General features: G+C 39.0%; 1 long non-coding RNA gene across 2 annotated transcripts in view; it reads left to right on the forward strand.

Annotated features, from left to right (window-relative positions):
* LOC141373038 (uncharacterized) overlaps nt 1-21097 on the forward strand; it is a 64938-nt gene that overhangs the window by 13979 nt on the left and 29862 nt on the right. Inside the window, exon 1 of one of the 2 annotated variants that reach the window (XR_012378667.1) lies at nt 15382-16039. The exons of the other annotated variant lie outside the window; for it this stretch is intronic. This is a non-coding gene — a long non-coding RNA (uncharacterized lncRNA). Of the gene's footprint in view, nt 1-15381; nt 16040-21097 lie in introns of those variants that run through there. 2 annotated transcript variants of the gene reach the window in all.

Raw genomic sequence — 21097 nt, forward strand, 5'->3', positions numbered from 1 at the left:
TTATTTTATAAGATAGATTACCAATTGTAGAATTTCTCAGTGAAAAACATTAAAAAATTTTAAAGGACTTTAATACAGTACTGTTCTACTCTTAACTATGCATTCATCGGTTTATTATTTTATTATTGTAAGCCAACATATTACCACAAGTTTTTTTCAAAGATTTATTTATTTATTTAAAGAGAGAGAGAGAGTGTGTGTGAGTGGGGAGAGGGGCAGAGGGAGAGGGAGAGAATCTTGAGCAGACTCCCCACTGAGCATGGAGCCCAGTGCGGGGCTCTATCTCAGGACCCTGAGGTCCTGACCTGAGCTGAAATCAAGAGTCAGATCCTAAACTGACTGAGTCAGCCAGGCATCCCTTTGCAATAAGTTTTGAAAGAATCACAGTGGGACGCCTGGGTGGCTCAGTTTGGTTAAGCATCTGCCTGCAGCTCAGGTCATGATTGCAGGGTCCTGGGATCGAGCCCCGTGTTGGACTCCACACTCAGCGGGAAGCCTGCTTCTTGCTCTCTCCCTTTCCCTCTGCCTTTCATCCTGCTCATGTGCGCTCTCTCTCTCTCTCTCTCTCAAATAAATTAATTAATTACATTCTAAAAAGAACAAAGAATCATGTCTGCCTTGAATATTGATTGAAATAATATATCAACATAGCTCAATATGTCAATAATGCAAAATAATTGAATGCCGTTATTGCCTTTATTAATATTACCATTATTATCATGGATCTGGAAACACAACACTGAAGTGTTGGAAAATGCCTTTGTATAAAATTATATTCATGGCAGCAATGTATGAAGATGCCTTCTCAAGCACTGCCTAGAGACGGCTTTTTATTTTATTTTATTTTATTTTTTTATATTTTACTTATGTATTTGAGAGAGAGAGGATGAGAGAGAGGGCGTGACAGGGAGGAGGAGGGTCAGAGGGAGAAGCAGACTCCCCGCCGAGCAGGGAGCCCGACGCGGGACTCGATCCCGGGACTCCAGGATCATGACCTGAGCCGAAGGCAGTCGCTCAACCAACTGAGCCGCCCAGGCGCCCTGCTTTTTATTTTTTAATTTTTTTTATTCTTTTCATCATGATCAATGTACTCTTTACTCCCCGTCCCCTATTTCCTTCAACCTCCCACCCACCTCCCCCGAGACTGCTTTTTAGATCACGACTGGAAAGCGCTAGATATATTTCCTATTCAAAAATCTTGCTGTTAGTTTTACTTTGTGGTAGAGTTACTGATGAGATTTTAATTTTTAAGTATTCCTGAAATTTATGACTATCAAAAATCAGGAAAAATGAGCATTCCTTCTTATGTAAGACAGCATGTACCTCGCTGTCAGTAGCAAAAATTTAGAACCAAACTTATTTTATTTAATTTTAACTAATTACTTAATGAATTAATTTAGTTTTTGAGAGAGAGAGAGAAAGAGAGCACATGTGCATGAGTGTGGGAAGGGGCCTGAGGGAGAGGGGGAGAGACTCGTAAGCAGGTTCCATGCCCGGAGCAGACCCCCACGCAGGGCTCAGTCTGGCAACCTTGAGGGCATGACGTAAAGCCAAAATCAAGAATTGGACATTTAGCAGACCGAGCCACCCAGGTGCCCCAGAACCAAACGACTTAAGTTCTGAGAACCAATTTTCACATACCTGGGAGGGAAGGCTACCCTCAGAGTTGGTTGATTCACCAGTTAAATAATATCTACAAGAGCCTATCATTTTAGTCACCCGTGTCGGTGTTGACTGCGTCTTCAGGCTGGTAGGAAGGTGAGTGAAGCGATGCAAAGCATCACATCTGGTAACAGTACCCAGGGGACAGAACCCATGTGACAGATGAGACGTGGCGGCCGAGTGCCATCACCTCTAGCGTCAGGCTTGAATTCCCACGGTGCCCCCTGGAAACCTCACTTCCCTTCACATGCCGTCTGCTGTTTCTTTGTGAAACACGTATCACTTACATATACATACCAGCAACTGCACTAAAGATTCACTAGAGGAGGGGCGCCTGGGTGGCTCAGGCGTTCAGCGTCTGCCTGCGGCTCAGGTCGTGATCCCGGGTCCTGCATCGAGCCCCGCAGCGGGCTCCCTGCTCATGGGGGGTCTGCCTCTCCCTCTTCCTCTTCCCCTACGCCCCTGCTGGTGTGCGCGCGCTCGCTCTCCCCCCTCCCAAATAAATAAATGAAATCCATCGTTTTATCCACTGACAATGTTTGCCGCTTCCTTTACTGGCATATTCTTATGGATCCGACCACCCTCTCCAACTGCCTGCTCCTTTCTGCTCTCTTCAATTCCCCATTCTCCTTGTCTTTCTGTTTCTCCCAACCTTCAAAAAACTTTTTTTGGGTTATTCATTCTGTAAATATCTTGTAAATGTTAGATTCTCCTAAAATTTCATGCTAGTCCTCCATTCTTCTCTGCCCCACCGATAGCATTGGCTCCGATGTTCTAAACCACTGTTTGCCTAAGGAAGACTGCCATATGCCTCTGTCCAGAAGCCCCGTCCTCCTTTCAAACAGGATCCGCTGTACAACTGCTTCCTGTGGTATCTCTGTCGCCTTGCCATCCCACTGGTATTTTATAAAACTTATTTATTTATTTGCGACAGAGTACACGACAGGGGATGGGTCAGAGAGAGAAGCAGACCCCCTGCTGAGCAGGGAGCCCGATGTGGGGCTCGATCCCAGGACTCTAGGACTGTGACCCAAGCCGACGGCAGACCCCCAACCAACTGAGCCACCCAGGCGCCCCCCCCACTGGTATTTTAAATTCAACCTCCCAAAATTGAACTACTACTTTTCCTTTCATTCTGCTTATGCCTCTCCTGCATTCTCTGTCTCAGGGTACTGACACTTCCATTAACTCATGCTCTTCCTCAGGTTTGGAGTGATCTCTGCTCTTTACAAAATACACAAAGCCCTACCTGGCTATAGCATGCTCATTACTTAAAATGTGGCTCCAAAGTAATTTCCTCCCTATTCTGATGTAACTGGGACCAGGTGGGGTGGTTAGCATGAATGTTTTCCAAAGAATTCTCGCAGGCACCTGGCTGGCTCAGTCGGTTGGGCAGCCGACTTGATTTTGCCTCAGGTCCATATCTCAGGGTCGGTCAGGAGATCGAGACCTGAGTCTGGCTCCATGCTCAGTGGGGAGTCTGTTTGATATTCTCTCTCTCCCTCTCTCTGGCCCTCCCCGTGCTCACTCACTCTCTCTAAAATAAATAAATTAAGCTTAAAAACAACAACAAAAAATCAAGACTCTTCAGGGCGCCTGGGTGGCTCAGTTGGTTGAGCGACTGCCTTCGGCTCAGGTCATGATCCTGGAGTCCCGGGATCGAGTCCCGCATCAGGCTCCCTGCTTGGCAGGGAGTCTGCTTCTCCCTCTGACCTTCCCCCCTCTCATGTGTTCTCTCTCTCTCTCTCATTCTCTCTCAAATAAATAAATAAAATCTTAAAAAAAAAATCAAGACTCTCCAGATTATTTCATAAGCTCTTCTTTTATTCTACCAACACATATCTTCCAACAGCCAACTTTTCTGTTGGGAATCACTGATTTGGGCTTTTTTTTTTTCTTTACCCAATAAATTGGATGAATAAATGAAGAAATAAAGGAATGAGCAAACGAATTGTATGAATTCTGTTATATTTTCTATGGACAGTGATCTGTTATTAATAGTGGTCTTACAATGGTGTTAGTGTGTAAAAAAAAAAAATAAAAGCCTGTTCACTAGTATCAACAGCAAGCACAAGGTCATTGTGTTCTCATATTCGATAAATGGGTAAGAATTTGTTTTAAAAACGTTTTTTTTTTCTTTAATCCGAAAATATGAAATCCCCAGTTTTGTTTTTAAAGGAAATAAATAACTGGGGACAATAAACCTTTGTTCTGCTCTTGACAGTGGTAGGAAAGGAGTTTTAAAAATAGTAAGGGGGGGGCGCCTGGGTGGCTCAGTCAGTTAAGCGACTGCTTTCGGCTCAGGTCATGATCCCGGGGTCCTGGGATCGAGCCCCGCATCGGGCTCCTTGCTCTGCAGGGAGCCTGCTTCTCCCTCTCCTCCCCACTTGTGCTGTCTCTCACTATCTCTGTCTCTCTCTCTCTCTCTCAAATAAATAAATAAAATCTAAAAAGAAAAAAAAATTAAAAAAAAAAGTAGTAAGGGGTTTTCAGGCTGGTATTAGAGAAGTACCTACTGGACAAAATATCTTTCAGGTATCTACAAATACCATGTACTGTGAGATACGCCTATTAGGTCTAACATGAATTACCTTAGGTTCTGATTCAGAAATTGCCGTTGTGTAAAGTGTGCAAAAGCAGATGTTTTCCACAAATAAAATAGTTGAATGATTCTTCTAATGGGGAAATGGTTGCTTTATAGTAAAGATTGAAACAAGTTATTTTACTTCCATAAAATATTTTCACATCTCTAAAATTTCCACAGTATAAAGTAAAAGTTGAGCTAAATAAGCACTAAGGTTCTTTTCAAATTGTAAATGTCTATAAATTTCAGAATATTTATCAAGTACTTATTCACAATGGTCAAAGCACGTGTCTTTTAGTATAATGTGCTGTTTATGACTTCTGGCATTCCGAGCAAAATCCCTGAGATTTTGCACTGTTGTTAACAAAGATGTTAATGAAACCTACCACATACAGTATCACCCACTACTTTCACATTAGCTCGGGTTTCTTAATATCAGTTATGCAGCCTTTACGGGATATAAATTTGTCACTTTGTAACAAAGAGGAGTTCTATTTTAAAATTATGATTGAAGTATACATATCAGCCTTTAAAAATTCTATTGAATATTCTATGCATACTATGTTTAGCGCATAAGGATGCTCAGTAAATGTTAATATCAGATGAATAATGAGTGGATGAAATATGAAAATATATATAAATACACACATACACACACACCCGTATTTTTTTCCTTCTTATGTAGCCAAACTTAATTGGTCTGTGAATTTGTGAATTTTTTTTTGAGTATCAGCTATTGCTCTTTTTTGTACCAAGTTTCTTACCTGACCACTATAAATTTTGTATATATTCACAGAAAATTTTATTGAGAGAATGCTTCATCTCAAAACTCATCTCTATAGACTGCAGAAAATACAAATTTTTATTGCTATCTTTCTAATGAAAGAGTCAAGAATAAATTGGACAGATTCTTTCTCTGATCATGAAGTACAGACAAACTGATTTCCGTGAGGGGCAGAGGAGGTTAACAGGCAGCAAGGATGACTGGCCCATCCTGTTTCAGGTATCAGTGAAATGGTCGACAGAGATGTGGAGCCTAAGGTTTGGTAAAAATAGAAACATTTAAATCCATACTTTAGTCATTTCCTCTCCCTGATTTATGTTTTCTTGGTTGTTTGTAGGCACAGCCAACAGGCAAAGTGGAAGAGATAGCACGTGTGTGGCTGAGGTTGATTGTATATAATCAGAGTGATTATGCGGAAATCAATCAGAATTTTCTTCTTAGAATATGCTTGTTCTGACATAATGAGTGACATTCAAGCTAATTTTTATTCATTGCCTTCTCCTTTCACAGAAATCTTTATTTCCCTCGATATCATTCTGTGTCCTTCTTGTTTTCTGGCATTTCCTGAGAAAAGGAAACAGTTCCATGCATTTTAGTTTTAGTCTTAAGGTTACTTACAAATATATTCAGAAACAATGCAACTTCCTATATTAGTTTTTTCAATAATGAATATTAGAAAAGCATCAATTGGGTACCACCAATTCTTTTAGACAGGTATGTGGTGGTAAAACGTGGGGACATAAAAGAAACAATGCTAGCTAGCATCCACGTGTGAAAGATGGTGACTCAACTCTAGTTATCTTAAGCTTATTTTGCAGTTTGGGAGACATTTTATGTAGTTTCAAATGTTGTGACTTGCAGTGGGAAGAATTCAGAGATGACATCAATGATCCAGACCTTATCATCCATAGCCTCCTCCTAAGTGTGGGTGGGACTTGTAATTTGTTTCTAGCAAGTAGAATATGGCAAAACTGATGGACTGTATTGATGTTATATTCTAAGGTAAAGAAATTCTGCAGAAGTAATTAAACTCCCTAATCAGTTGACTTTAATTTGAACAAGAGGGAGATTTTCCTGGGTGAATCTAATCTAATCAGGTGTACATTTAAAAGAAGCCAGGGGCCATTAAATTGTAACAGGTAGGAAGCAACAGGGACTCTCTCTTCTGCTGACCCTGAAGAGTCAGGCCACTATGCATTCCAAAGCTGAAAGGAATGAATTGTGCCAAGAATGGGGTGGATCCATCATTATCCCAGCATTGGTCAATGACTTGATTTTGGCATGTGAAGAGAGATCTGAGTTGAGGATCCAGCCAACGTGTACCTGGCCTTGTGACTCATGTATCTTGTTTAAAGTTTCTGAGATTGTGACAATTGGTTAAAGAAATAGAGAATTAATACATACATTTAAAAATTTCTTATTTCTAGGCAAGGATTACTTCATTCATTCATTCATTCGTTTGTTCACACATTCGTATAGAAATTGACTTTACCAACTGGGTATTAGACAAATAAAGCATAATCCCTCCTCAAGAAGCTCTGTGTGTGCATGCATACAGGAGAGAGAGGGAGAGCATGCACAGGAGAGAATGGAGAGGAGCAGAAAGGGGAGGAGAGGACAGAAAGAAAGTTACAGTACAAAGAAATACTCATCAGTGCAAGATTATAGTGAATGGGATAGATGATGGCATTGGCTCTGTGTATTTCTTTATTGAAAGGTATAATTGCCAGCACCATGCAAGTTCTGTTCCTAGGAATGGGTATGTGGGGAGGATTGGGAAGAACAAAGATGCATAAAGGAGAAATCAAGAGTGTTATGGTTTGCTTTAGCCCAATGTCGCTGCCATACTGTCTTCTGTACCACAGGCTCTCTTGGAACTTTGACGTTCTCCCATCAAGACGTAGAGCTTAATTGCCATCATCTTCAGTATGGTCAAGTTTGTTGCTCTCTTGCAAACAGTTGACTCTGAGTTTAGGTTGTGAAAAGTGATGAAGTGTCTGCTGTGGTCGTTAGAATACTTGCTCTTGGAGGCCTTTACTCACCTTGTAAACACTCTGTCTATCTTGAGGTTACCGTGTTGTGAAGAAGCACAAACTAGCCCAGGTGGATAGGCCCTGAGATTAGATCATGATATAGAGGTTCCCCATCAGCCCTCTCCTGCTCCCTTCTGACTTCCCTGATTCCAGCCACCATTGAAATGCATCACATAAAAGACTTTGAGTTGGAACCACTAAGCCAAGATTCTTCCTAGTTCTGGACCCACAAAACCCCCTGAGATATAATAAAAGTATTGTTTTGTTGTTGTTGTTGTTGTTTGTTTGTTTGTTTTGACAGAGAGAGAGAGAGCAAGAGCAGGAACACAAGCAGGGGGAGTGGGAGAGGGAGAAGCAGGCTTCCTGCCGAGCAGGGCGCCCGATGTGGAACTCGATCCTAGGGCTCTGGGATCATGACCTGAGCCAAAGGCAGATGCTTAACAACTGAGCCATCCGGGCACCCAGTATTGTTTGTTTTAATTCATTAAATTTCAGGGGTATTCAGTTACATAGCAATAGATAACCCAAAAAGGGCTGTTCCTGCTCACACTAAAAATTATGAAGAGTAATGAATTATATAAGCATGTAACTTGCTCTGCCTACAGTGAGGTCTGACTGTGTCACAGTTGCTGTGATTATTTAAAAGAGCCATTACTGATTGCGGTCTACGGCTTTCTTTGATACCTAGCTGAACTAATGCGTTAGCTTTGATACAGTGCTAGGCACATGAAAGCTGATAAAAAGGAGTTCCTTTCTGTTCTTAGCTTTTCTTAAAGCACAAACCATTTTATTCTCTTCATGACTAACTTTGTACATAAACAAAAGCAAAATATCACAGCGTATATTTGAAAGTACAAAAATCCTTAGATGCAAAGGTCAAGTGACTATTAAGGATGTTATTTCCTCCACATGACACTAATTGTATTTTATTATCTCAGATATTTAAGCTTTTAACAAAGAGGGAATTTTCACTGGAATATGTCAATTTATAGGAAGAGGAATTATCATTTGCTGTTTTTGAAGGCTATAATCTCTTTGGATATCATTTTTATATTCATTGGTTCATAATAAAAGTAAGAGAAAATATAGTGTTATATATTTATTGTTTATATAATTTTAATTTCCACAATCAAAGATACTGGGTATATTACAAATAGTATATTATCAAACTTTATATTTAGAAGGAAGTTAGATTTTATATACTCTTAATTCATTGCATTATATGTCAATGAGGAAATTGAAGTTCAAGATAATAACTGGATAGAAGTCTCAAATAACCTAAAATTTCCATGGCACATTTCTCTTTCCACATTATGGTTATCTGTCTATTTTGATTTTCTTTTGTTTTTTTTTTAACATTTATTTATTTATTTATTTATTGAGAGAGTGCACATGCATGAGTGGGAGGGAGGGACAGAGGGAGAGGGAGAGAGAAAATCTCAAGCAGACTTCCCACTGAGTGTGCAGAGCCCAACTTGGGGTTCAGTCTCACTACCCTGAGATCATGACCTGAGCTGAATCAAGAATTGGACACTCAACCAACTGAGCCACCCAGGCACCCCTCTAGTTTGATTTTCTGTTTAGATATCTTGACACTACTTCTGACTCTTTTCACTAATGTGTTTTTGAACTCTTTCTACTAACCTGCTCTTGATTTCTCTGTTGCACAATTTGTAACCTGAATGTATGAATCCTAAATTCATACCTTTTTAAGACCCAGGTAAGTTATTTTGTATTTGCTTACAGTTTTTTCAGAGGCAAGAAATAGAAGTTAAGAGAAGAAGCTGATCTTGAATCAATTAGAATTCCACGGACAGAGAAAATCTTTACAGTCAAAACCCACTGGCTAATGGACAAGCCAGCTTAGGCTGTTGACTGCATCTAATATGTTGTCACAAGAAGTATAAAGGAAAAAAAAAAAGAAGTATAAAGGAAAAATAATATAGGGAGGGAGCATGGAATGTCCAACTTACAGTAAATATTTGAAGAAGTAATATAAGTAATATAAGGAAATTCAAGTTTAAAAACGTGTTATGCAATTCTAATAAATGTTATGCATATGAATATTTCACCACTATTCAAATATATTTGATTATATATATATATGTATATATATATATACATATAGATAAATAGATACAGATATACATTTAATTCCCTTTATGTCCCCATCTCCCATTTGGCAACCAACAGTTTTTTCTCTGTATTGAAGATTCCAATTTTTGATTTGTTTGTTTTTTTAGATTCCACCTATAAGTGAAATCATATGGTATTCCCCTTCTCTGATTTATTTTGCTTAGCATAATACCCTCTAGGTCCATCCATGTTGTTGAAAATGGTGAAGATCTCATTCTTTTTTTAGGGCTTAGTAATATTCCATTGTGTATATATTCCACATCTTCTTTATCTGTTCATCTATTATTGTACACTTCAATTGCTTCCATATCTTGGCTATTGTAAATAATGCTGCAGTAAACATAGAGGTGCATATATATCCTTTCAAATTAATGTTTTTGTTTTCCTCGGGTAAATATCCAGTAGCAGAATTACCAGCTCATATGGTATCTCTATTTTTAAATTTTTGAGGAACTGCCATATTTTTTACAGAAGCTACCCTATTTACATTCCCACCAACAGTGCATGAGGGTTCCCTTCTTTCCATATCCTTGCCTATACTTGTTTCTTATCTTTTCGATATTAGGCGTTCTGACTGGTGTGAGGTGATATCTCATTGTGGTATTGATTTGCATTTCCCTAATATAATAGTAGTGATGTTGAACATCTTTTCATGTGTCTGTTGGGCATCTGTATGTCTTCTTTGGAAAAATAGCTATTTGGGTTCCTTGCCCATTTTTTAATCAGATTGGTTTTTTGGTGTTGGGTTATACAAGTTCCTTATACATTTTGGATGTTAACCCCTTATTAGATATATAATTTGCAAATATCTTCCCCCATTTACTGGGGGTTGCTTTTTTGTTTTGTTGATGGTTCCTTATTTTGGTGTTTAGTTTCATAAAAATGGACCAATAGTTTATTTTCGCTTTTGCGTCCCTTGCCTGAAAAGACATATCCATAAATATGTTGCTAAGGGCAATGTCTAAGAGCTTACTGCCTGTGTTTTCTTTTAGGAGTTTTACGGTTTCAGGTCTCACATTTAGGTCTTTAATGAATATGATAATCCTACGTTTAAATTCACCAAGTTGCCCATTTTTGCCTATCATTCTGACTTGTGTAATATGGTCAAATGCTCTGAGGAATACTGGAGATGGAGATGCAAAGAATACATAACTTTTAGCCTGAAAGAGGAATTCACAATTTAGCCTTGAAACACAGAAGCATCTCATCCTCAGATTACGGTCTTCTCAAAGATACCCCACCTCCCACCAATATCCCCTCCCATCCCTGTCCTAGATCTGGTGCATTATTTCAGATTCTTTCTTCACATACTTACCAAAACTATTTTAGATAGTGAGAATTGTCTGAAATGTAATCTAAGAAAAAGAGTACTGGACACATAAACTCTACCCCCAACTCTGTTTTTGTGTTTTTTGTTTTTTAAAGATTTTATGTATTCATGAGAGACAGAGGGAAGGAGGGAGAGAGAGAGAGAGAGAGAGAAAGAAGCAGAGGGAGAAGCAGGCACCCAAGGAGCAGGGAGCCCGATGCGGGACTCGATCCCAGGACCCTGGGACCATGACCTGAGCCGAAGGCAGACGCTTAACGACTGAGCCACCCAGGTGCCCTCTCCCAACTCTGTTTGGTATTAGTTTTGACCATCATTGAAATCCTTTGAGATGTTGAGTATTATAAAAATTATAAGACACTAATAATTGTGAAAATTATTTTGTAAACTGTTAAGTGTTACTGCAATATTTGTTTTTTATGAAGCTGTTCTTTCCTCTGAATTTACTTTGAATGTTACAAAGAGAATTTTAAGCTAATTTTTATTGAACTAACATAACAAAATTATGCCTCAAAAATTAAAAAAAAACCTCAAAATAATTTAGTTTTTCTCTCTTTCACAAGAGTCATGCGATACACATTTAATGATTCCCTTTTTTTTTAAGATTTTGTTTATTTATTTGACAGGGAGAGACACAGCGAGAGAGGGAACACAAGCAGGGGGAGCAGGAGAGGGAGAAGCAGGCTTCCCGCTGAGCGGGGAGCCCGATGCGGGGCTCGATCCCAGGACCCCGGGATCATGACCTGAGCCGAAGGCAGACGCTTAACGACTGAGCCACCCAGGCGCCCCCACATTTAATGATTCTTATGCAGAGTTTTGGAATATTAACCTTATGGTACATTTTAGAGATTAAATTTTGCTTTCCCCTTCAATATGGTGAGAGGGTGAATTCTCTAAGTAAAAATGAATAGTGAAATGTTTTCGTCAAGCTTTAAAGAAAATAGACACTATTCTAGAATTTGCAATGGCATAGTGATTATTGGATAAAGGTTTTGATAAACACCCAATGATTTTTTTTAAAATCAATAATTAATGTAAGTATGTGTAACTTACTCTTTCCTCCAAAAGAAAAACTTCCTTACACTTCTTGATCTATTTTTAAAAATAATTCTTGCAAACCAAACCATACTAAAATGCAAAACGCTTCACAACCCATTTGTGTACCTTTAAGGTTGTTACCATGTGGATTCCTCTTCTAGTATGATGAGGTCTTTTGGTCTTGTTACTTTCCATTTCTGCCCCACTGAGGTTAGCCAAAGTTCACTTGCCTTGTCAGTTAAGTTTCTAAACCAGATGAATTATATTTTCTATAATTGAGCTAACCACAGTTAATTGCCTAATAGACTATGCCTACACTAACTGAAAAAAGAATTAATTGCTTGGAAAAGAATGCATTACATATTTTAGTCACATCTACACAGTCATGCTAGAACACAGTGACAAATAAAGGCATTTCGATGGTGACCAGAGCCTCTGGTAACAGCAGAGGCAATTCTCACATTAGGTGTGTGCTAAAATCTTTTACCTTTCTCTGGGAGTTTTCTGGATATGGATGTAAGGTAAAAGGGTTATAAATTGAACTGACTGAAGTTGAGTGAATTATGTATTATTGTTTTTTCCTTCCATTACCTGAGAAAATAATTTTAGGTGACATTTGGCAAAGGTTTAGGTACAATTTAAGAAAATATCATTTGGTAAAGTTTAGATTTTTTTAATTGCAAGTTTTTACTATTAAGGATTTAGTCTTGCATTTCAAAAACGTATTTCCTTGTCAAGGTATAAAGCCAGGTCTAATGATTTTCTAAATTTTCTTTGAAAAGCTTACATGTGCATAAAAATAATTTGGCATTCACTACATTTTTACTAGATTTCTTTCTATGTACATGAAGGGGTGCCAATACCACATTATATTATGCCTATATAATAATGCCAATGAATCCCAGATTTCATTACCTAAATATAAATGGTATATATAAAGGGAAAGACCAGTGGCATTGAAAGTATCATCCCTCTCGGTTATACTTTAACAGATTTGCTACAATAAATGGAAAGTTAAAAAAATACAGTAAGAACTTAAGTAATCTTTTGAAGTATAATTGATAATCAGATCAATCTCAGAAAATCTTGACTGGACTGCACTCTAGAATAAACACAAGCTTTTTAATGCCCAGAAGCTGTTTCAACCATTAAATCATTTGGTCAAATACTTTTTAAAGTCTGCAACCTTAAATGAAGAATTCAAAGTCCAGTGCTTTAGAAAAGGCCAGAGAAAATCAAACCTGTTTGCTATGCTAAAGAATTTCTGAGACATTTGATAAAAAGGGAAGCACAATAAGCATGTTCATGAACAGGATTCTATTCATAATTTGAATGTGAAAGAGTCTGCTTATAAGGCAGAACACTACTAAGAAAAAAACTCAAGAAAATAAAACTCATTGGTCACCTCCAGGGTCTCTTCTTTTTCTCATTTTCCTACTCATAGACCTTCCTCTTCCCCATCAATCATAAATCAACTTGCATTGATAATTACTATGTAAATATTTCTTATGCGTATTAAAATTTAGCAAGAAAAAATTGATATTATTGGTTAAAAGGAGCAATAGGAGACTTAAAATTTACCCATGCATTCTAATTACCCATATTCCTCACTCTGTTCCTTTTGGATTGATGGCTAAGAGTTTTCTGAACTTGGAAGTTGGAATGCTTCCAAAATGTCGTTTTCTCTGAACTCACCACACCTGTAGACAAGGTTATGGCCCAGCGAGTGCAACTACTAAATCTCTGAAGAGATAGTCAAGAGAGAAGCTAGAAAGATGGACTTGCCTTCGTTTCTCTCCAGAGATTCCAATCGCTTTCCCCTCCACAGCCCTTTGTCTTGTCCATAACCCTCTAGCTGTGCCTTGAGAGTTGGGGCCTTGGCACTATGCTCATCCCATGCCATTGTCTACAGATCCTCATCATTTTCTCTCGTCTTCTTTAGGTCTTTATTCAAATGTCATGTTCTCAGTAAAACCTGCCTTGCCCCTTTTTTTTTTTTTTTTTTTTTAGGTTATCTCAATGCCCAGTGTGGGGCTCAGAACTCACGACCCAGAGATCAAGAGTCACACGCTCTACTGACTGAGCCAGCCGGGCGCCGCCCCCTTGCTACCTATCTTCAGTTGCACTTCCACAAACACACATCATGTCTACTGTCCCTGGTCTGTTTTTCTCACAGCACCAATCCCAAATCTCACTTACATGTTTTGCTTGATTATTTTGCTTATTGCCTGTGCTCCACAGTACAGTGGCAACTCCATGACAGCAGGGATGTCTACTTGTTTTGTCCACTGCTCTGCCGGCAGAGTCTAAAATGGGACCTGACATACAGTAGATGCTCCATAAACATTGGTTAGATGCATGACTTAATGCGGGGTATCGGCCAAGCTGTTTACTTTACTCTGGTCTCGGAGAAGGTTTGCAGGCACGAAGAAAGATTCCATTATGGAAAATTTAATGAGGCAAAGCACAAAACTCTGTCATGGTAGATAGGGATGAAGAGTTGTTTAATCATAACCTGGGCCCATGATAAAGGCTTAATCAGACAGAACATGAAAAAAAAAGCCCTAGCACCAGATCTCCGGTGAAAGAACTCACAGTTCTCCTAGCTGAAGGATTGGTTGGCCCCCACTCCTGCTGAGCCTGCCGACTAGGGATATGTCTCCACGGCAGAGCTTAGCAGGATGAAAGCAAGAGACAGCAGCATCTCTCTTGTGCTCCTCCCACTGAGATTTCTCCCCCACCCTTCGTTCTCTTGCTGTACTCCTCTGTGGTCCCCCGCTCACCAAGCCATGTGCAACCACATACAGTGGCATTCAGGATCACCGGATCTGGTTCCAGCTCATGTGGTCTTTCTGCATGCTCCCCCAAATCTCCAGGGATTCTGAGCTGCTGCAGTTCTCCAAACTAAGTGTGCTTGCCCCAACCCCACAACTAAATGCTTCTGCATTTTTTTTTTCTACCCAGAAAAGCCTTCGCCTGCCTCATTTCCTTGTGAATTCTGATTTAACGTCGAATAGCCAGTTCGAGTGTCTTTTTCTTTTGTGAAATCCCCGATATATTCCCCACTCTCTCAAAGAATGCATTGCTCTCTCATTGGTTCCCTATTGATTTCTTTTTTTAAAAAATATTTTATTTATTTATTTGAGAGAGAGAGAGAGAGAGAGCGTGCAAGTGAGGGGAAGAGCAGAGGGGGAAGGCAAGGGACAAGCAGACTCTGTGCTGAGCAGAGAGCCCAACTGGGGGCTCGATCCCAGGACCCTGAGATCACGACCTGAAGCCCAAACCAAGAGTCAAACGCTCAGCCAATGAGCCACTCAGCGCCCCTCCCTACTGATTCTTATAGTTTTAAAATATTTTCATTTCAATTACCGGTTCACATGTTTGGTTCCCGCTTTAGGCAGTGGTGAACATGAAGTCAGGAAGCAAGTTCTATTTTCTTTGTATGGCTGAGCACAGTAACAGCCATGTCTTTTAATAAATGACTAGTACTAGTAAGTCCAAATGGTCAAAACTGATAAAGCTCCCTTTAAAGAGTTAGAACTAAGGCATCAGGCATTAAATGGTGAAATTTCTAAAAAATTTCTGATGCTTAAAATCACATGAAGAAAGCCATCTCCTTTTCTACTTGTGTTTCCCAGGAGGTAGGCTACCAGGGGAGATGTCCCAGAGGAAGAAAGATGGCCAGTGTTTTGGAGGAGGGGGAAAAAAATATTTGAGTGGAGCAAGTAGAAATAGCACACAGGAGCAAAAAATGTGGTGTGTCACAAAAGGGATAGAATGTTCGTGAAAGATCCAAGAGAGTGATGAGCTTCAGGAGACCGGGAGGTGCACTGGAGGGAGAGGCCAGTTGTTGAAGTATTTAAAACTCACAATCAGAGCTCTCCTAGTGTGACGCAACGCCAGGGATTGCTAATTGAGGCTACATTTGCTCAAGGTGATTGTATAATTACACCCAAGTTCAGGTTCCTGATTCAGCACAGTCCTCGCGCACTCGCTGACGGCATGGAAGGATAGAGGAGAGGGACCGCAGAACATGTCACAGACTAAAGATGCTGCGAGCATAGCTTTTCACTTGATTCAGGCTTGAAGTGTTCGCCTGAATACTCAAAACACCGTCCATTTTTGGAAAGGGATTAATGAAGACATTTATTTCAAAAAACATTTTTTTTTGTTGTTGTTCCCTCTCATTTGGGACCGAGTTTTCCATATCCCCTGACAGCTTGTCAATGGGAAGGCGTTCATCCCTGCTTTATCTGTCCCCTATCTGTCTGCTCAATATGAATGCAGTGCGGAGACAGAGGAAACACATTTAGGGCTGATTAATGTAAAAATACCCTTTGATGAGCAGTTCAATGCAAGATAACTCCGAATTTTCAAATTCAATATATTGGATCTTCTGACTACCACATTTTTCATATTTGCTGAAGGACTTTTTTCCTACAGTTCTACTTTGGAACATGCAGCTCAGTGGGAAGGTATGTGTTTATCTGAATAAGCTGGCTCTAATCCCAAATGAATATTTGTACAAATCTGCTCTCAGCGTTGATATTAATTTATTAGACAATTAGAATATGGCAAGTGTAGTGAAGGTTGTAACTTGCCTCACATAATTTTTTAATTGTTTCCATTCACACCTCTTCTCTTCATATACAAAATTCCTAAAGTCTGTAGGGATATCTTAGTACATATTTATGCAGATCACTTTTTTATTTATGGAAAGGGATCGCTCGTTCCCCCAGGTGGTTGTAAAACGGCAATTTCACTTTGACATGATACAAATTGGTTTAGAGGAAACAAATTATTCTAAAGTCTTTAGAAACTGAAATGATGCTGTTGGAGCACAGTAACAAGATAAATAAATCTAGAAGATGGTGATTTTCATCTTTCCAGCACTAGATGGGCTTGTCCTGGATCATGCCTCTGAATTTAGGTCACTGATTTTTATTTAGAGATGATTTTTGACTTGTATAAAGAAATGGAAACCAAGAGCTACCATAAAACAAGAATTAGTTTACAATCTTTTGAAATGTGTATTTATACAGGCCATGAAATAAAAAAATACTTTGTTCAAAGAAAGTTGTCTTTTTGATGCCTCTTTGAATGGCAGACCAAAAATAAAATTTTTAGGAGTGAATAAATATTTTTTGTGACTTAGCCTTTTTCCTAGCCTGCTCTATAAACAGGGAATATTGGAGCATGGGAGAATACCCTGAGCTTAGGAACTTGCTTTATTTCTTAAAGTAAAATTTTATTGAAAGTTAGCATATACACAGAAAATGGCACAAATCATAAACCATAATCGCTATGGATTGTAAATGAACATAGCCATGTAACCAGGATGCCAATAAAAGTAAGATACTAAGAGAATATGACCATATCCCTCTCGTGCCCCATCTCAAAGATGATTGCTACCCTGCCTTCTAATACCATGGATTAGTTTAACCCCTTCTTTGGAAGTCAACTCGTCCATGCCAATATTATCATTTCCATTTTACAAGATCTTGCGTGTGCATTTCATTCTCCTAGCTATCAGTCATTGACCAAGATGTAGAGCATGGGATCCGAGGAAAATCAAATGCTTCAAATCAGTTTTAACATGACAGTGTTCTTCGTGATTATCAAAAGTGCCCTGGAAGTAAACAATGTCACCCAGGTTGTGTTTGGATAGCAGCCAAATCATCTTGACTCCACAGTGTTACCTCACACTATTTTGGCCCAACATTAGACTTAATGAAGTAGAAGCTTACAACATGACCCCCTAACTTGTAACCAAGAATACAGAGTATAGAGATGGAGAATAAGTTTTAGAGATCAGAAGAAGAGGGAAACAATATTTAAATTTATATGTGGTTAGAGAATGCTATGTAACAATGTATTGATTAATTCGGCGAGAGTTGAGACATGACATTTATTTTTTTTTATTTTTTTAAACTTGTTTTTTTTTGTTTGTTTGTTTTTAAGATTTTATTTATTTGAGGAGAGAGAATGAGAGAGAGAGAGAGAATGAGAGAGAGAGAGCACATGAGAGGGGGGAGGGACAGAGGGAGAAGCAGACGCCCTGCCCAGCAGTGAGCCCGATGCGGGACTCGATCCAGGGACTCCAGGATCATGACCTGAGCTGAAGGCAGTTGCTTAACCAACTGAGCCACCCAGGCGCCCGAGACATGACATTTATTTTTAACAATGGTAAGTATCCTATTCTTTGTAAGCATGTCCCATAGTTTAAAGTGCTTACTGAGTTCCTGTTGGGAGGCAACTATTTCAGGAGAATATAATGGTCCTTAATCACCTCACGCAAGCTCTTTGTAAGAAAGCTGGCCAGCAAATTTTTTACTTTTGTTACAAAATCAATTGAATTTCCAATTGAATCAAACAAGAGGTTTGTCAGTATATAACCTCCAATCCTCTAATGTCTTTTTTTCAAATATTTTTTTATTTTAAAAGATTTTATTTATTTTTGAGAGAGAGAGAGAGAGAGAACAAGTGGGGTGAGGGGCAGAGGGAGACGCAGACTCCCCGCTGAGCAGGGAACATGATGCGGGACTCGATCCCCGGACCCTGGGATTACGACCCGAGCCGAAGGCAGATGCTTAATGACTGAGCCACCCAGGCACCCTCCTCTAATGTCTTGATCCCTCTTCTTAATGCTGTTTCTCCCTGTTCTTCATAGTATATTATTGATGAATTTAAATAATTTCTGATTTTTTTTATTGAGTTAGAATAACCTGAGAAGGAAAATAACATCGAGCTTAGCAACTACTGAGTTCTTATGATAGATGCTGTACACATATTTTCTCAGTTAATCCACACAAACACTAAGGCCAATATTATGTCCATTTTACAGTTGGGGAAATTGGAGTTAGTGAAGATATATCATTTGTTCACTGGCACAGTATCATGACGGTCAAAGAAAGAATTGAAATTCAAAGCCATTTGACTCTAAATCTCTTCTGAAAGATGCTTTCACATAAAGCTAAGTATTAGTATTACATATATGTTGGTTGATGAACTTTTATCTCTTCTAAAACAAAATATAGTTTTAGTGTTTGTGGGTTCATAATCTTGGTATCTTTGGTAATTCTCCTAAGAGAGTCCACATCGGTGGTTCAGTGGTCTCAGAGTGTGGCCCTTGGGTCGGTAGTAACAGTATCATCTGTGAACTTGTTGGAAACACAGATTTTTTAGTCCCACTTTGAATCTCTGCATTTCTGAGCATGGGGCTCAGAAAACCATGTTCCATGTTTTAAAAAGCTCTTGAGATGATTCTTATGGTTTGAGAACCACAGACCTATTTTTTAAAAGCATTAAGTGTAGAGACAAACTGTGTACATTTTGTATCCTGGTTCTGCAAAAAACACTAGTGATGTGACATGGAGCAACTTAGCTCCTCTTTCTGGGTCTCAGGTTCTTCATTTATGAAATGTAAATAACAATAGTACCTGTATCATAGGGTTTCTTTGAGGTACTGTAACATACATGGAAAAGTGCCAGGCTCATAGCACGAACTATGTAAATCATTAGAAAGAAATATAATTTTTTTTATAATGTGAGCTAAATAATTGGTATCAAGAACATTCACTAAATAGCTCAATATTTTTAATAATTTATTTTAATAATGAAGCCTAATAAATGTTGAGTTAATGAAGAGAAATAAACTTTCTTTTTATAATTTGTTTCACCATTTTAAAAATATATGAAACAGAAAAGGAAAGGCAATGAAAAGCTCATATAAATATGATAGAGTAAATTGCACAATGTTTTATGAAGATGATTTCATACAGAATTCAAAGTAGATGCAATTAGTACTACAAATTAGAAATCGCAAATGATGATTTAACAAACACATGATTTAACAAACAAATCAAAGAAGAGAAAAAATTCCAGATGAATTTAAATCTCTCCATGCAGATTTAATCTTGTGATAAGTAATTCTCAAGAGAAAGCATGGAGTGTTATTCTTCATTCCAAAAAGTAGGGCAGCGTAGAAGTTGAGAACATTTATCGCAGAAGCTAGAATTATCGAGGAAGACAATAGAATCCATACGCATGAATTTCAATGTAGGAAAATCGCATTTAATGTTATTTCCCTTTTATATACAATGCCGGTTTTAATGAGAGTCATGCTGTATGGTTGCACCTGTGGGTGAGTAATCATAATATTTGTGATGGCAAGTTGGCAAGGGAGGCCGATGCAGAGGATCTGAGTGAAGAGCAGCAGATGGTGTATAAATGCCAAAGCCATAACCATACACTTTTTTTGGGGTATATTTAAGTATTTTCATGTTCACAGCATGAAGTGAGGGCATCAGCTGAAAAAAGTCTTTCCATTCTTCTAGTCCATATGCACCAATTAAACACACATCATTAGACAGAAGTGTGTATGTCGAGGCATGATATGTGGAGAAAGGAAGGGAGAAACTCCACAGACACAAATTTGTATTTTCTTTATCAGTTCCAAAGGAAATATCAAAACAAAATGGCAATCCAATTTTTCACAGCATTCTATAGGATAAAAAGTGCTTTCCAATGCACTCTCTGAAACAGTTCTCACCATAGGACGAGTTGGATAATGATGTTTTCCCCCAATTCCTGCTAGGGAAGCAAAGTGCTGGAGAATTTCAGTGACATGACGGGGTCATGCAGCTAGTAAGTGACCTCACTGGCGATGGGACACCTCCTTCAGTTTTGTTCCAAAATCTTTGTTCTTCTGCTGTGCCACGCCCCTTTTAAGCATTTAGTTTACTTTCTTCATTGGAATTTATATCCTAATAAAGAAAACCCAAAGGGTGTCTGCAGTTCAGAAATAGCTGTTTTGTAATTGTATCCCTAAACAAAGAAGGTTAAAATTCACACCATAGGTAGAAGTGATCTTATCCTCATACTTTTTTTTTTTTTTTTTTCTGGTCAAAAGCCCACATATCTATTTCCAGGCAGGTTCGTGTTTGAAAATACCTAAGGGTACTCTGCTGGACATTAAAAGCTCACCCACAGTCTCAGCAGGGGTGGTTGCTCATGAGGGGCTGTTGTGCAACATGTCTCCAAGGGCAGCCAACCACCATAGGACCTAGACTCTCAGCTCACAGGAGGTGGGTGAAACCTGATGTTAGGAAACACTTACCTAGACCTTTTATGGACATGCAAACCAACACCCCTTCTCTTGCTCTCTGTCCTTTGTATGACCATAATGGCCGTATGGCTTGATGCTGCTCTGACCTCTGGGTGCAGTTTGGTTTCATTTAATTACATTCCCTTGGAGAGACTATTATGCATGATGGCCAGTGCTATGGACCGAATGTTTGTGTCTCCTCAAAATTCATATGCCCAAGCCCTAATCTCCAGTGTGATGGTATTATGAGGAGGGACCTTGGGGAGACAATTAGGTTTACAGTAGGTCATGCAGCTGGAACCCCCATAATGGGATTCGTGCTCCCAGAAAAAGACATGAGAGAGATTGTCTCTCTCTTTCAGCCATGTGAGGACACAGCAAAAAGGCTTCCATCTGCACACAGGAGGAGGGCTCTCCTCATGAACCC

This window comes from Callorhinus ursinus, unplaced genomic scaffold, assembly GCF_003265705.2.
Source record: "Callorhinus ursinus isolate GAN/ISIS: 27379988/994484 unplaced genomic scaffold, GSC_fseal_2.0 scaffold7, whole genome shotgun sequence".
Classification (NCBI taxonomy): domain Eukaryota; kingdom Metazoa; phylum Chordata; class Mammalia; order Carnivora; family Otariidae; genus Callorhinus; species Callorhinus ursinus.